Consider the following 18,477-nt stretch of genomic DNA (forward strand, 5'->3'; position numbering starts at 1 on the left):
AGTCAAGTCCATAACAGCACACTATATATTCTGCAAGCTTATTTTCTTCTTCGCTGATTTTCATTGTTTTATGAGGCAATAATGTTTTTAATTTCTTATCATCCTTGATAATGTTTTACAAATGAATTTTTATTCAAAACAAATATTGCTATTTATGCCGAGTATCTCCAATAAAAAAAATCAAGTGTTTTTCTAGCTAAGACATTTTCTGGGCTCTTTGGGCTTCTGTATTATAATGGTTATTTTACATGAGTTAAACCCTCAAAATGACAATAATCAGAGTCAATGTCTTGATTTTTGTCCATTTTCCATTTTTCATCATCAATATTTTAGTTAAATAAGATAGGTTAAAACTCTTGTAACTGCACATAGGACCTTCTTAAATTAATCCTTTCTTCTCATTTTTATTAATTTTTATTTTTAAAGAAGTAAAGATCTGACAACACAAAGTGACTCTGAAATGATTCCTAGTCATTTCCTGACTTCATTTAGTGCTTACCTTGTCTGTAGTCTTTTAACTGTGTTGCTGAAGAAAACATTCAAGACATACAAACCTAGAGTTTCTAAATAATCTATGAGCCTTTGGTCTTTTCAATTTCTTAATCCCCAGCCATATTTTTTCAACAGCTTACCTTGTATCAAGGACTTGGGGAGACTAAAATCATCACATATCATGGCATCTGTTGACTTCTTTTATAGGATCTTATCAATTTTTTTTTTCTTTTCTGAGGCTGGGGTTAAGTGACTTGCCCAGGGTCACACAGCTAGGAAGAATTAAGTGTCTGAGATCACATTTGAACTCGGGTCCTCCTGAATTCAGGGCTGGTGCTCTATTCACTGCGCCATCTAGCTGCCCCCGGATCTTATCAAATTATTTGAAGAATTTCTTTACTTCATATTTTGCGATGCATTTTGGTACATAAGCTTTAACTTTATAAAGCTTAAGGCATTGTATAAATACATATAATAAATATTAAATATGTGTGCTTCCTTGCCTTTGCTCAATTTGAGAATCACAAAATAAGAGGACCAAATGTGCTATGAAATGATGTTTCTTGTTGCCTTTAGTCACATTACCAAGCCAACTCTGCCATCTCATTGATTTATTTCTCTGAGACTAACCTGTGACACATTTCTCCATTAAGAGCCAACCTTTTTGTGTCTTGTGGCTTCCTAACCTGTGACCCATTTCTCCATTAAGATCCAACCTCTTTGTGTCTTGTAGCTTCCTTTATGGCAATAATGAAAATAAGGATGGGTTCAAGTTTCTCTAGTAGTGTATCAATTGATTGGTCATTGGCTAGAGAATTCACAAGTAGCAACAGTTAAATTAATGTTTTGTATATGTCCTAAGAGCTGTGTGATTCTTAGCATACAGCATACCCTTTTCCATCATTCTGTCACCATTACCATGGAAACAGAAGGGGCTATATACCATCCAGATGTCCACCTTGGACATCTTGCCAATTATCCTGATTTTGCCCCCTCTCCCTCCACCTAGAACAGTACTCCACAAGCCAGATCTCTAGAGACCATTTCCTCTGAGTTAATCCAGTCAGCTTTGGAACCTTATCCTAGGGCTACACTGTCCTGATTGGTGAGTCCAATTCATCTACCCAATTACATGCAGCCAGTCTCAGACCATGCTTCACATCCCTTCAAGCTATCTTTGATATTTAGTCTTCTGCCTTGCCACCACATGCATGTTTATATGCCTTACATCCCTACTTTCCACTAGTCAGTCACTAAATACTCTTTAAGTATTTACTATGTGCCAGACATAGTGCTAAGCACTGGGGATACAAAGAAAAGTAAAAAGACAGAACCTGTTCTCAAGGAGCTCACAGTCTAATGGTGGAGACAACATGCAAAGGACAGTGGACAAACATACTGTATGCAGGATAAATTAGAGATAATCAAGAGAGGGAAGGCATTAAGATTAAGGGGGATCAGGAAAAGCTTCTTCCAATAGACAGAATTTTAGCTGGGACTTGAAAGAAGTCAGGGAAGTTATGAGATAGAGATGAGGAAGGAAGTCATTCAGTCATGGACAATAGCCATCAAATTAAAAGTGCCATTGCTTCTGAAAGGGACAGAACAATGGATTATTCTTTGGCTCTGTCACTTCACAGATTAAAGTTCTCTTTTCTTTTCACCACTCCTTTATGAATGTCATCTCCCCCACTGAAATACCAGCTTCTCAAGGGTAGGAATTTCCTCTTTTTTTTTTTTTTTTTTGTATTCTCATCTTCTAGGCATAGTGATAGTCATAAAATGGGTCTTCACAAAGGCTTTTGCACCAATGCATCTGCTTATTCATTTACACACAGCACTGAGAATTATTTTTTGTGGGACTGTTACATTTTTGCCTCATATGGTATCCGGCACTGGGTAAGTATTTAATAAATGTTTGCTGAATTTAATTGTGTATTTTTTTTTCTTTTCTAGAATTTCTATGGACAAACAATTCAGTATGTGGTGGCCAACTCACTGACCAGTCCTTTAATTCCAGACACAGGATGACCCTGAAACCATACTCAAAGCCTTTTTAGCTTCATTTAAGCTTCAAGGGCTTAAACTTCATTGGTAGGCCTTTGAGGACCTAATATCATGGCCACACCACAATAAAGCAACAGAGAATTTGTGGTGGCCTAATTTTTTAAATTAAATTTCATTTTCAGATTTACATTCTCTCTCTCTTCCTAATATTGAGAAAGCAAGAAAAACAAGAAAAACAAAACACCCATTCCAAACTGATTTTGTCCAGAAAAAAAAATATCTCAATCTGAGTCCAGTTTCCTCTTCAATCCTTTGGAGTTCTGGTCACTAATTGTATCAATCAGAATTCTTAAGTTATTCAAAATTGTTTATCTTTACTACATTGCTATGTTTGTATAATTTGTTCTCCTCAGTCACAGCATTTCACTTCACTTTGTAGCTGTTCATATGTCTTCTCAGCTTTTTCCGAAATGATTTCCTTCATTATTTCTTATACCACAACAGTAGTCTATCACATACATATGACTTGTTCAGTCATTCTTTAGCTAATGGGCATCCCCCTCAATTTTCAATTTTTTTTTTTCTACAGAGGTCCATTTTTTAAAAATTTAAATAAACCACATACATGGGTGTGTGTGTGTGTGTGTGTGTGTGTGTGTGTGTGTGTGTGTGTTTTATATGAGTATATAACTACACCCTATCTTTTTTCCTCTCAGAACTGGCTGGGCTTTTCAGAGGGAAGAAGGGGCATTTCCCCTGAATTGAGAGCTGCAATGAGCCTCTCCTGGTCCAAGGATAGGGAAGCCTCCTGCCCTTCCCACCCACTGTGATCTAGCTTAGATACCAAAGAGTAGAGCATCCCCTAGTGATAATGTCATTCTCGTGCACCTTCATGCTGTAGCTCTGTTGTACTAATCCATTCACATTCCTTTGATCAGTCCCCTATGTTATTAATACTAACAGCAGATACTTATATTCTGGGGGCAGCTAGAAGGCTCAGCCTGCCAACCTGTTAGAAAATGAGGCTGATTGCTCAAAACCAGCTCCAGAAATGGGCAGTCCAGATCTGAAGAAGAAAATTCCAGCCACCTACTTTCTCCTCTCCTCAGTAAGCTGCAGAAGGTAAATGTTCCCGCTTGGATCATCTGTTGCCCACAGGCCAGAGTAATACCTAAGGATCTTTGGAAGGTCCTGAGATCTGGCAGGATGAAGACGCGAGTTAATTTTAAGTTTTGAATGAGCTGGCAAAAAAAGAAGAAGAAAAACACAGACATACAGACATGGGCACAGATGGGCATGCAGACATGGGCACAGGTGGATACACAGACAGGAACACAGGAATGGACACAGACACACAGATGGAGACAAATGGGTGGATTGGCACACATAAATAAACCCAGATGAATGGGAAGATATGGGCCCAGGCAGAAGGACAGGCAGATATGGACACAGACAGACACCGAAAGGACGTGGGTAAATAGAGATAGATGAATGGACACATGTAAACAGACGTAGAGACTGATAGAAAAACCTCTGGACAGACGGGGGTGGACAGAGACAGATGGACAGAATCAGACAGATGGACAGGCACAGACGGCCATGCTCAAACACCCCCTCTTCCTTGCTCCAAATCTATAACCAGAGATCAGTGGCACCTCAAGCTGCTAATCTCTCTGTTTAAAGCCAATAATGGCAAAAGCAAATGAGTTCCAAATGGCAAGTGGGAGAGAGAAAGGAGGCCAGCAGGCGGGAAGGAGGCAGAGAGACTCCCAGATTATCTCCCAAACAGGCAGCATTTGGCTCATTACCACCCTCACCGGGCTAATGTATTTTTAATAGTTCACCTCCTAAAGACATTGTAGAGCAGTCAGAACCAAATGCATGACCCTGGGCTGGCAGAGAGAGAGTTCCAAGAACCTGCTGTAGACACAGAGAATGTTATCAATGAGAGGGGCCGTGGAGTGACGGGAAGGCTCCTCAGCCCTCTCTGGAGGTGGGCATGGGGGTGACTGTGCTAGCTTCCAAAAATCTGGCTGCTTGGCTCTGAAGATTAGTTAGAACAGGCTATTAATGGGACCAAGGATATAGGAATCATGTGGCCCTGTTGCTCTCACTCTGTTCCGCAGCCCCAGGCTACACTCAACCCCCTAATACTCCTTTGCTATTGAGAGAGACAGCGAGGCAAGACAACAGAAGTGGGACTATAGTCAGAGAAGTCGTATGTTCAAAACTGGCCTCTGACATTTATAACCTATGTAGCCATGAGCAAGACATTTGTCCTCTCTCAGGCTCAGTTTTCTCTTCTGTAAAATAGGGGTTATATGACTGAACAAACTGAGATATTTGAATGTTACAGAATATCATTGTGCGATAAGGAATGAGAAATTTTAAAAATCATGAGAAGATTTGTATGATCTGATGTAGGATGAAAAGCTAAAGCACAAGAACAATAAGCTAGAGTAATGTCAGTGGAAAAGAATGGATAATCAATAAAGGTCCCAGAGTAAAAACAATGAAGCATCCCTTCCTCCTTTCATATGTTCATACTTGAATAGCTGGCCATAGTATCAGGTATTTCTACTTTTTTTTTTCCCTTATGGGAGAGGATTTAAGAGAGAAGGGGAAGGTGTGGTTGGCTTTATGAGGAGAGATAGTATTTCCAGAAATTATTGTGATGTATGTAATCCTGAGCCCAAGCTTTCTATTTGTGGAAAGCAGATTCACTTGATTTCTCCATGTCTGCCTGAGAAGTAAATATTTAATGAATGATTATTGATTGACTAAATATAACTTTTTTTTCATAGGGATTATTCCATCTCACATGTTGTTGTAGGGTTCAAGTGAAATACAATAGACAAGAAAAGCAGTGTCTGAATTGTTGCTGTTTAGTCATATCATTCATATCCAACCCTTTATGATTCCATATTGTGATTTTTTGGCAAAGATAGTAGCGTAGTTTGTCATTTCCTTCTCCAGTGGATGAAAGCTGAGATTAAGCTATTTGCCCAGGGTCACACAGCTAGTGAATGTTAAAGGCACATTTGAACTCAGATCTTCCTGGCTCCAGGCCCTGTGCTCTATCCACTGAGCCATCTAGCTGTCTTCAGTATATAAGTTATCTGCTGTTAGTATTAATAACATAGGGGACTGGTCAAGGGAATGTGAATGGATTAGTCACTAGAGCTATAACATAAAGGTGCATAAGAATAATATTATCTTTACATATTAAAGATGATCTCCAAAAACATCAGACTTAGAGGATTAGGAACAATTCCTGGAATTCTGATGAGGGCTCCATTAGCAAAGGGAAGGACTTGGGATGGATTTTGTAAATGGAACTGGATAGATAGATAGATTAGATAAATAGATAGAAGAGACAGACAGAGAGACACACAGAAAGAGAGACAGAGACAGAGTCAGAGAGACAGAGAGAAACGGAGACAGAGAGAGAGAGAGATGATAGATAAATTAACTGATAAATAGGTAAGTAGGTCAGTGGATAAACTGATAAGACTGTAGACAGAAAGCTAGATTAAAACATAGGTAGATAAAATAAATAAAACATGTTGATAGATAAGACAGATAAAATAGGTAGATGGATAAATAAAACAAATAAGACATAGAAAAGGAGATAGACCTAAAATAGGTAGATATATAAAATAGATAATTAAAACATATAGATAGGGCAGAGATCCCAAACATGGCAGCCTTGCGCCTGCCATGTCAAAGGATTTTTGCCCAGTGGAACTCTGGTTCCGGTGCCTTTTATCTCTACCTTCAATTTTTCTAACTAGACTTTACTTCCAAACCCCATGATGGGCCTCTTTTTATCAATCTAGGTTTTCCTGCCTGTGGATTCCTTTACAGGGGACTCTTGCGCCACTATGTACCTCATTTGACTCTATATCTTTGCGCCAGTCCAGAAGAGTTGCAGGGGAGCTCCATTTGACTCCCTGTACCCTGAACCTGCCACTGGACCTCAATTAAACCTAATTTCATTTAGGTACCCCTCATCTAGTTCTCATCATAATATGTATAGAAAAAGCCTTTGAGGGGACAGCTAGGTGGTGCAGTGGATAGAGCACCAACCCTGAATTCAGGAGGACCAGAGTTCAAATCTTGTCTCAGGCACTTAACACTTCCTAGCTGAGTGACCGACCCTGGGCAAGTCACTTAACCCCAGCCTCAGGAAAAAAAGAAAGAAAAAGCCTTTGACAAAATACATTTTCTTTATTAAAAAAAAAAAAACTCAAAAAAACCCCATATAGATATAAAAAAAGTAAACAGATAAAAATGGGATAGACATATAGATATAGATAAATAAAATAGATAAATTCAACAGGTAGATAAACAAGATAGATCAAACAAGTAGGAAAATAAAATAGATAAATAAAACTGGTACATAAGACACATAGACATATAAAGCAAGTAGTCAGACAGACATAGATAGATAGATATAGATAGATAGAGCCAGGAAATAGATAGATATAGATAAAACAGGTAGGTAGATAAGACAGATAAATAGATAGACAGATATACATATATAAAAATAGCTTCCAAGTTAGAGAAGATTTCTCTCCTCTAATTATTGATCAAAGACTGGCATCTCTATCCTAAACTAAAAAAGAAACTTCTTAACCAAATTTTTCTATGTAGTTAAAACTACCAAGCTTTCCCCCAAACTGGCCAAAATCACAATATACACAAGGAAATAAGCACATCTAGGTCTGCCATAGATGTTTTATGTAAAGAGAAAACAGAATCAAAATAATAAAACAAGAAATTGAACAGAGCCATCAAGTCCAACCCCTCCATTTTACAGATGAGGAAACCCTACCCAAAGTCAGAAGCTAGTGTTTGAAATGAGATTTACCCATGCTGTCTTGACTCTAAATCCTATCCACTAACAGCAGCCACCATTCTTTCTAGCTCCAGCTTCCTCTCCTTTATCATGGGTGCTACTAGCATCCACACTTATCAGCCTCCTGACTCCATTGTTGCTTCCTGCTACTGCTGCTTCCACTTGGGTAGGTGCCCTTGCTGCCAGCACTGGTCTCATCCAAGGGTTGTATTATTTCAAAGAGTGTAGAAAAGTAGCTCAGGGGATGGAGCAACAGGTCTGGGGGAAGAAGACCTAAATTCAAATGTGACCTCTGACACTTACTAGTTATGTGACCCTAGGCAAGTCACTTAACCCTGTTTGCCTTGGTTTCCTCCTATGTAAAATGAACTGGAGAAGAAAACAGCAAATCACCTTTGCCAAGAAAGCCCCAAATTCGATCAAGGAGTGTCAGACACAACTAACAACATTATCTCAAAAGCTGAATCCAAACCTCTCCAGGAGCAAAAACTCCGGATCCCAAAATTCTCAGCAAGGGCTTAAACTTTAAACTTCCCTCAGGAAGCCTTCAACACTGCCCTCCTCCAGGGGGGTTCCTCATATACTCAGTAGGGGAGGATTTTGTGATGTTAAGAGATACCAATCCAAAAGGAAAAAAAAAAAAAATCAATCAAAGGTCACATGTGAAAAGCAACTTAATTTTGTTTGTTTTTCCTTGGAGGATAAAATGTTCAACTCTCCTGGTTTTAAAATGAGGATCAGGAAGCCTACAACTTTATTAAATCCATACATCCAAAAGGTATTTCTTTTTGATTTTGGAATGGAAATGCTTTAAAAAAAAATACATAAATAAATTTTAAAAATATTTGAGCAATTCCCACAATGCCTAGCAAAGTGGGGCAAGATGGGCAAGAAAATATCTTAATATTGGAAAAGTGAATAAAAGGTGAAGAAAAGTGGAGAGAGATTCTGAAGAGAGAGGCTTAGTAGGTTTTGAAGTGACTGTTCAGTTGGATTTTAGGAGGTTATCACCTTTTATCGACTGCTCTTTGAAATGTTGATTAGTTGATTAACCATTGTTCTCAGTTCTTCAACTGCTCTAATCTTTAAACCTTTCGAGGTCACTCTGATTTGGAATAATGAAAGAAGTCCCCCACCGTGGAAATCATTCTCCGGGCTACAGCAGCCATCTGTGAACAGAACAATAATACTCCATTTCCAGAAGAAATCAAGTGAAAGTCTGGACCTACTTCCCTTTCCTTCCCTCGCCCAATAAGAGTTATCCACCTCTCTTCTATAGTTATCAGATAGAGGGGCAGATAGATAACGCAATAGATAGAGCACCAGCCCTGAAGTCAGGAGGACCTGAGTTCAAATCTAGTCTCAGACACCTAACACATCCCAGCTGTGTGACCCTGGGCAAGTCACTTAGCCCCAATTGCCTCAGCAAAAAAAATAAAAATAAAAATAAATTTTAAAAAATGTTATAAGAAAGAAAAGAACCAAAATACTTCCCATGCTCCACAGAAAGTCTAAAACAGAAAGATAAGATTAGACAAGAATGACTCTGTTTAGGCTGACACTTTGTATCAGTTGGAAGCTAGAACAAAGAGTAGTTATCAGATTGGTAAAGTAGAAAGTTTCCTAACTTCTCTCTAGAGTTACATCTTTACTGATGGCTTTGTTAATTTCTCTGAAGTAAATGTCTAGGACATCACACATAGAGAAAAGAATTTTGAATCCTGCTCTGTCCTGGCTGTCACCCTCACAGATCACTGACACTATTATTCAAAGCAATTAAAAACTCCCTCTTAGAAAGAAGTTACCAAAAATCACCAGTCACCATCCTTAACAGGACTTTTTGTATTAGCAAGCTGAAAATACCCCGTTCCAAGTCAGAGCGTCAAACCTTCCTCTGGCAGCTGGGTGATTCAGTGGCGTGAGCCCTGAAGTTGGAATTAGGAAGTACTCGGACACTGAAGACCTGTGTGACTGTGGGCGAGTCACTTATTCTCACAGCCTCAGTTTCCTCATTTGTAAAATGACATTGTCTGAAGCTGACAAGATACAAAGAATAATTTAGCACGTTATCTCATGAGGTTTTGTGAGGGTCAAATAAGATAACATGTAAAGTATTTTGCACACTTTAAATCATTCTATAAATATAATATTAATGTATTAATATTATCATCATCTACACAGATTCCACAGCTCGATCTCTCTCACAAAGTACCCTCAGGTATCTAAAGGAACACTTAGGATTAGGTCAAGACTGTTTTCTTTTGCAAATCATCTTATAATCAGTCAATCAACATGTATTAATAAATACTTATTTATAACACTTATTAAGCGCTTATATATGCCAGACACTGTGTCAAGGACTAGGAATATAAAGAAAGGCAAAAAGCAAGGTCTCTGTCATTTCCCTCTCTTCTTCCTTAATAACTGGCCTGTATGTCTCCCATTCATGTCTTTAACCTCCCTGGAGTTTTATAGTCCAGTTGGGGTACCCCTACTTGTCCTTCAGTTCCCTATTGCTTCAGGATAATTGAATCAGTCTTCTTATACATCATTCACACTCCAAGCTACAGTCACCTTGCCTGAATTATTGTCTCTCATACACAGCATCCCACTTACTGTCTCTATGCTTTTGCATTGCCTTCGCTCCTTCCCTCCACTAGAATCTTTGACTTCCTTTAAGATGCAAAGCTGAACTATCCTGTTCTCCCCATGATAGTAGGGTTTTTCCACTAAGGTTACCTTGTATTTTGTATCTACCTATACATGTCCATGTTGTCACCCGTTAGGAAGTAAAGAGGAAGGGTTCTGATTAAGGCCTCATTTTTAAAATACAAAATAGACTCAAATTAATTAGAATACAAAGGACACAGACAATTTTCAGATGAAATTAAAACCATTTCTACTCAGATGAAAAAATGTTCTAAATCACTATTGATCAGAGAAATGCAAGACAATTCTGAAGTACTACTCAGATTGACTAAGATGATAAAAAAAAGATAATGATAAATGTTGGAGGGGATGTGGGAAAACTGGGACACTAATACATTGTTGGTGGAGTTGTGAACTGATCCAACCTTTCTGAAGAACAATTTGAAATTATGCTCAAAGGGCTATCAAATTGTGCATACCCTTTGATTCAGCAGTATTTCTACTGAGATTGTATACCAAAGAGATCATAAAAAACATAAAAGAACTTATATGTGCAAAAATGTTTGTAGCAGCTCTTTTTGTAGTGGGAAAGAACTGGAAATTGAGTGGCAGCCCATTAGTTGGAGAATGGCTAAACAAGTTATGGTATATGAATGTTATGGAATATTATTGTTCTATAAGAAACAATCAGCAAGATGATTTCAGAAAGGCCTGGAGAGACTTATGTGAACTGACGCTGAGTGAAGTGAGCAGAACCAGGAGATAGTTGTACACAGAAGCTAGATTATGGGATAATCAATTCTAATGGAATAGCTTTTTTCAACAATGAGGCGATTCAGGCCAGTTCCAATAGACTTGTGATGGAGACAGCCTCTACATTCAGAAAGAGGTCTATGGGGGACTGAATGAAGATCACAACATAGTATTTTCACCATTTTTTTTGTTGCTTGCTTTTGGGGGGTTTTTTGCATTTTTTTTCTTGTTGATCTGCTTTTTTTTAATGCAGCATGATAATTACAGAAATACATATAGAAGAATTGCACATATAACATATTAGATTACTTGCTGTCTAGGGGAAGGGGGGAAGAGAGGAAGAAAAATTTGGAATGCAAGGTTTTGCAAGGGTAAATGTTGAAAATTATATTTGTACATATTTTAAAAGTAAAAAGCTATTATTTAAAAAAGAAAAAGAAGAAAGTAAAGAGGGTAGGAACTTTTTTATAGGATCTAGAAAAATGCCTGGTACAGTAAGCATTTAACATTTATTCTGCTTGATTGATTGGTTGGCTGAGTCATACTCCATTTTTTTGTTGTTCAATCATTTTTCAGAAGCATCTTACTCTGTGATCCCATCTAGAGTTTCCTTGGCAAAAATACTTGAGCGATTTGCCATTTCCTTCGTCAGTTCATCTTACAGATGAGGAAACTGAGATAAATAGGGTTAAATGATGTGTCCAGGGTCACAGAGATAGTTAAGTGTCTGAGGCAGGATTTGAACTCAGGAAAATGAATCTTGACTCTGGGCCTGGCACTCTATTCACTGTACCACTTAACTACTCCAATATAACCACAATGCTACTTCACAAAAGATCTTCAGAGGATCTGGGGAAGAGATAGACACAAGAGTGAGCTAATAAATGTTCCAGACCTGGCTCTCTAGTGCATGTAGGACCTATTTTAAAATTTAATCTACATTAGTAACATTTTCCTCATCACTTCTCAAGTCTAGACAATCCACAAAATAATAAATCAAATCCTGATTTGCTGAGGTGAAAATGCTCACATTAAAATTTTAACTATCAACCCAAGTCTGTTGGAATTATCTCTTCTCTGGAACACCCACTGAGTGGGCACCTTGGTCAAGGAGGTAAAAGATTTTGTAGATGCCTACATAATTTTCTATGTAATGGAAACCAAAGGTATCAACACATGGCCTGGGGCTCCAATTAGATCTAAACAGTCCCCAGTGAAGCAGAATCACATTGAAATGTAAATGGGAAATATTAAGCAAAATAAATAAAAATACAGCCAAACATGGGGGATGTTAATAAGAGGTTTTGTAAGTCAGTATGCAGGGATCCTTATGTACAGTTTAATGGCTGTTTCCACTTGAGTTTGATTCCACTGGTGTAGATGATAAATAAGGGGGTCAGAGGAAGGAAGGAATGAAAAACTATTTTGCCAGTTCTCTAGATAGAGATCTCCTCATCCCTGCTTCAAGCAGAAAAATCTCCAATCCTTCATCCCTTCCTGCTAAGTCTGTTTTTTCATTCTCGCTCAAGATGTCCAGGCCCTGAGAATGACACCAGGTTGCTAAACCCGGACAGCCCCAGAACATTTCAAAGGGGCTCATTTCCTTTATTCAAAGACCGGGAGAAGTTTCTACCCCCTGGGGCAGGCCCTGGCCAAAGGCTGGCAGCCCCCTCCCTTATTTCTCCTTCACATTCTCTCCTCCCAGAAAATAAATCTCATCCAACCTTGTTCTCTGGGGGCCATCTGGTTGAAAAGCATTCAGGAAACCCCAGTCCAGCTACCAAAACTGAAATCTCCCCATAAATCTTACCCTTTCAGGGCCAAGGACTAGGATCTTTGAAAAAAATCTTTGCAGCTGGGGTTGGGGGAGGGGTCTTCCGGGCTACCCAAAGCAGCATGACAGACCTTGGGCTGGGAGATGGGTCTGGATCAGCTCTGAGGAACCCAAGGCTAGCCTGTCTCAGGGAACCAAGGCCTAGATGGCTTACCCTTTGCTTTAATCACCTTGGCAATTACCTGAGGCTGTTTTCAAAAGACCAAGTCAGCTTCTTCCTGTGCCTCTTTCATGAGCTTCCAAAACACTATCCCTCAGTCTCATGATACTACAATAGTATGGAAGGGCACTGCACTGGAACCTGGGAGATCCAGGATCCGATACAGCTCTGTTGCTCAGAAGCCATGTAACCAGGTTATTTAATCTCTATGGGTTCCAGTTGATACACACACACACACACACACACACACACACACACACACACACACACACACACACATATATGGCAAAAGGATGGAAAGGGAAAGGGGAGGGGGAGGTTGAACTCAGTGATTCCTAAGCATCAGTCTGGTTCTAAAGCTATGACATTACCCTCAAGATCGCATCAACCCAAGCAGAATAGAATTGAGAGAGCTAATTCTGAAGGAGTAGAGAGCGAAGATGGTATGATATAAAGAGTATTTATTATGGGGTCACACAATATGCTCAGAAAGTCACAAAATGTTAGATCTGGAAGGATCATAGAGCTAGAAGGAAAACGTCATTTTACAAATGAGGAAACTCAAGTCAGAGAAGTTATTGGACAACTCAAGGTCATATGGTTTATTAGCTGAGGAGCTAACTCCCTGACCAATGCCCTTCCCACCCTACTGGGCATTTACATCCCCAAGGAACAGAGAAAGGCTGCTAGATTATATTTGGCTTAAGGTTATCTGTTGTCAAGGAGCAACATTCTTATGGCTAACAAGATTATCTACACTGGCACATTTTTGTTCAGGAAAAGTAAAAATACAATTATTAGTAGCTTTACAAAACACTTGCCTCATAACCTCCTACATTCCTCAGATGGCATCAACTAAGGAAGCCAGGAATTACAGCCACTCAAGTCCACGTGGTTACCTCCAAGATAGGTACATCTCAGGATCGCTCTTGGATCAAATGCGCGCTGTTGCTCAGAGGGAAAAATAAAATGGAACGGACAACCAGGGGCTTTGTGTAGCATGTAAGAATAGTCACAGTGCTGCCAAGAAAGGGAAGGGAAGTCCAAGGGTTATATTCCTTCTGTTTTGCAGGTCCACCAAATGGGCTTGTGGTTTAGTGGTTCATCCTATCTAATGAAGCTTTTAACACAGCCTCACTCCCCATCACCAATCCTGGGTTCAAGGACCTCTCAAACGCTGAGTCCTTCAGAAGAGAGCACATATTTTCCCAGAAGTGGTCAGGTCCACATTGAAAGCCTCATGGGATATAACCCCTATTGTGATATTGTGCTGGGATCGAGATCAGTGTCCTTAGAAATGCCTTCATTTTGGTCATTTCTTACCAGGAATTTAGTAGGGATGCGGGTTTGAAAGTTCCATAAAGCATGAAAGGACATAGACTGACCAGTATCTCTGACTCAGTGTTCCCTGGACTGTTCACCATTGGTATGAAGCAAGGAGCTCACAGCCTACTCTAAGTGACCCAGCTAAAGCTAAGATTAATAACCAGTCTAAGGTCAGACAAGAATCAGGCTCTCTGCCCTGGGCCCACTTCTGCTCATTCCCCTCTGCATTCTGCAATGTCCCTCCCAATTGGGCCCGTGGCAAACAGCCACAACAGACAATGACCACCGCCTGCTGGAGCAATTCTTTTCTTCCTGGTTCCCCAGCCTACAGCATCCCCTCCCTTTGGTTGTCAACCCCCTGCTGCTCTAGAACACATGGTCTGTGGATGTTATTAGTCATCTCTGTATGGGATGGGGGAGGTGGGGGAGAGAGGAAGGAGAGGGGATTGGAACTGTAGCTGGACCGGGGCCAAGATAGTGTCAGGAAGGCAAAGGGAGCTGGCCTCCTGGAGAGAGTCCATCTGCCTGGGATGGAGCAATGGGGTGAGGATGGAGGTCCCTCCCAATCTTTTGATGCGCTCTGTCCCGGACGAGCCCTCAGGTCCCCAAGTGGTTTTAGCCTTGGACAAGAGGGGGTGACATTACTCAGAACAGTTCCTCAGACTTAGCATCCCAGAAAGTCACCTTTGCAATGTCCTGGGGTATCTTTCATGACAAATGGGACACAGATTAGCCTCTTCTGTGTTAGAAACCCCGTGCCAGCAGCAAAGGATGAGCTGAACCCAAAAGAAAATTCTTCGATTCCTGCGTTAGCTAAATTCCGAGAGAGAGAAGTCCATAGGGACCCCCTGACATATCTTCTTCCCTCTGGGCCTTATTGCACAGGGGCGGGAAGTGAGCACCCCAACTGAGGAAGCACAAAACAGTCCCATTCCTATGCCGCTCCCACGGCCCCTAAAAGAAACTCCCCAACTCACAAACCTGGGGAAATCCCTGTGGCCCCAGCTTGGGGCCTGCTGGTTCAATCTGTCATTGGCATTCCTTCTTAAGAAAGGTGATGGTCTAATTCACATATGACCAAGACCAATAAATCACAGTGGGGGGAAGGGGGCTGTGACATTCATAAATCCATATCAAACGGCACCCAAATTATGACAGATGACATGGCAGTCATAAAATTGCACAAGCAAAACTCACCAAGTCATTAATTTCATGGCCGTAGAAAATAAACAGACACATTTTTTTTGCAGCCCTAATAAATTTTAAAAAACTCAAAGAATGGTCCATCTGCTTCGAATAATTTTTAATTTCCTATTCTGTCTCATTCCCATTAGCTATTCCACTGAGATATTTGCTAAATTCTTTCATTTACCTCCTCCCATCTGTATTCAATTACTCTATTCCCAAATAGAGTTAGTTTTTGTTTCTCCTAAGCGCAGGACAAAATACCCCCACCTGTACCTTAAAGCAAATGTTATGTGTGTTTTATTATCTGTTAGACCGTATGAGTCATTCTAACTCGATTGCCTGCATGGAAAAGGCTTGGAGAACAATCTGATTTTGATGTTTTCTGGCTGTGGTGAAAAACACCTGCCTAGTTCTCAGAGCTAATCTATTAACTTGGTAAATGCCTCAGCAGATGTTCCTGAGGCAGCAAGGGACCTTCGATGTCCCCACGATGTCCCCATGACTGGGCCCAGCTTGTAAGACTGCACTCTGGAAATGTTCAGAGAGCAGAGGCCAATGATGTGTTTGGGGGCCAAGCTTTCACTGAATCGTAATTTTCTGGGTTGGACCCCAGGGACTAACTGGAGGATAACAAGTGGCCAGGGGCTCTGGGAATCAACTGGCAGGGTCTGGGGGGCCCCTTGGAGCTGTATTTGACTATTCTCCAAATCCAGGGGTTCCAGCTCGGGATGGGAGGCCTAAAAGAAGAAAGAACAGCTTTTCTTTTTGGGGGGAATGGGGGAGAGTTACATGTAGGATGTGCCCTTCCTCCCCAGTTTGGTTGGAAGCAGGATTACTTTGGGAAGGAGATTCTTGGGCGACTTCTGTCTCTCAATCCACAAGTCCTGGAGCCCCATTCTCTCAAATCAGGTTAGACTTTGGTGTATAAGAGATGTGGATGGAGAATAAGAAATAAGCGATCCTGGGACTCAGTCAGAAAGGCCAGATTTGTGAAGGCGCCCAGTTACAAGTCAGAACCCTAGGGATGCCTTTCAGGAAGGAATTTCTACAGGTGATTTCTACAGGTCACAGTAGGTAAGTCATTCGTTTCTCCCTCTCTCAAATGGAAGCTTGGACAGGTCTTGAAGACACTGCAGACTGCCTGACAGACTGCTCTGCCTGTCCTCTGTGCACATTAATTATGGTGCTGATAATAACTTGCTGATAATAACTTGAAGGGGGTGCTTACAGCTGCTTCATTATCTCGATTGCATATACAGACACACAGAGACCCAGACACACACACACACATGGACACAGACATATATTTTTCCTCCATTCTAATGATAAAGAATCAATCAACATTTATTAAGCACCAGGCACTCTGCTAAAGGGATACAAAGAGGCAAAGAACAATGCCTGCCCTCAAGGAGCTTAAAATTTAACAAGAAACTTACAATCTAATGGCATTCTAAGTTACTAGGAACTATATTCTATATATAACTATATATACATATATATAACTATATATACATACATATATAGTGTGTATATATATACATACACATATATATAGTGTGTGTGTGTATATATATATATATGTGTATATATATATATATATATATATATATATATATATATATATATATATATATATATATATATATATATATATATATATATATATATATATATACTGTATTATTAGGCCCTCTCCTGCTTTCAGGAGAGGTCTAACTTTAGAATTTCCATTTATTAGCTACAAGAAAAGGAGGAGAAAATGAAAGGAAAAAAGTTAAAAGTCTGAAATGACTTCTTATATGGTATAGTGGTTAGAGCGCTAGAGTTGGAGTTAGGAAAACCCGAGTATGAATCTTGCCTCCTATCTGTGTGAGTTCAAGGAAGTCACTTTTTTTGAATCAGTGTCTTTGTCTGTAAAATGGGGATAATAACAGCACCTACCTCAGAATGTTGTTGATAGAATCAAATGAAATAAATCGTTCTAATAAGCACAAACATTAGCTATCATTATTATGCTTCTCCATCTTGCTAAAGAAGTTGTGCACACTGGAAGAGGTCATGGCAGCATCTCAGAGTATATGGTGTAGTGGAAAGTACACTGGCTTTAAATTCAAATAGTATCTGAGTTCAAATCCCAACTCAGAAACTTACCAACTGTGTGACTTTCGGCAAGTCTCTACCAATTCCATTTCCTCATTGGTAAAATGGGGATGAAAAAATACTTAGATTATTATCTATCTACATTGGTGATGGAACTGTGAATAGATCCAGTCATTCTGGAGATCATTTTGGAGCCATGTTCAAAAAGTTATCAAACTGTGCACACCCTTTGACCCAGCAGTGTTACTACTGGGCTTATATCCCAAAGAGATCTTAAAAGAGAGAAAGGGACCCACATGTGCAAAAATGTTTGTGGCAGCTCTTTTCATAGTGGCTAGAAATGGGAAACTGAGTGAATGCCCATCAGCTGAGGAATGGCTGAATAAGTTATGGTATAGGAACATTATGGGATACTATTGTTTTATAAGAAACTACCAGCAGGATTATTTCAGAGAGATCTGGAGAGACTTACATGAACTGATGCTGAGTGAAATGAGCAGAACCAGGAGATGATTGTACACAGCAACAAGAGTATAATATATGAAGATCAATTCTGATGGACAATGAGATGATTCAAACCAGTTCCAATTGTTCAGTGATGAAGAGAGCCATCTATACCCAGAGAGAGGACTGTGGGGACTGAGTGTGAAACACAACATAGCATTTTCACGTTTTCTGTTGTTGTTTGCTTGAAATTTTGTTTTTCTTCTCAAGTTTTTTTCTTTCTAGATCCAATTTTTCTTGTGCAGCAAGATAACTATAAATATGTATACATATTTGAATTTAACATATATTTTAGCATACTTAACATGTATTAGACTACCTGCCATCTAGGGGAGGGGATGAGGGGAATGAGGGAAAAGTTTGGAACAGAAAGTTTTGCAAAGGTCAACATTGAAAAATTATCCATGCATATATTTTATAAATAAAAAGCTTTAAGGAAAAATAAATAAATAAAGAGATTATTATCTATCTCAGAGTTATTGTGAAAAAATGTGTTTATATATATATACATATATATCCCTTAAAGTACTATAGAAATATGAGTAATTAATAATAATAATAATAATAAATAATCTAAAGTTCAGCATAGCACCTAGCATATGG

Source organism: Sminthopsis crassicaudata, chromosome 2 (genome assembly GCF_048593235.1).
Source record: "Sminthopsis crassicaudata isolate SCR6 chromosome 2, ASM4859323v1, whole genome shotgun sequence".
In the NCBI taxonomy this organism is placed as follows: Eukaryota; Metazoa; Chordata; class Mammalia; order Dasyuromorphia; family Dasyuridae; genus Sminthopsis; species Sminthopsis crassicaudata.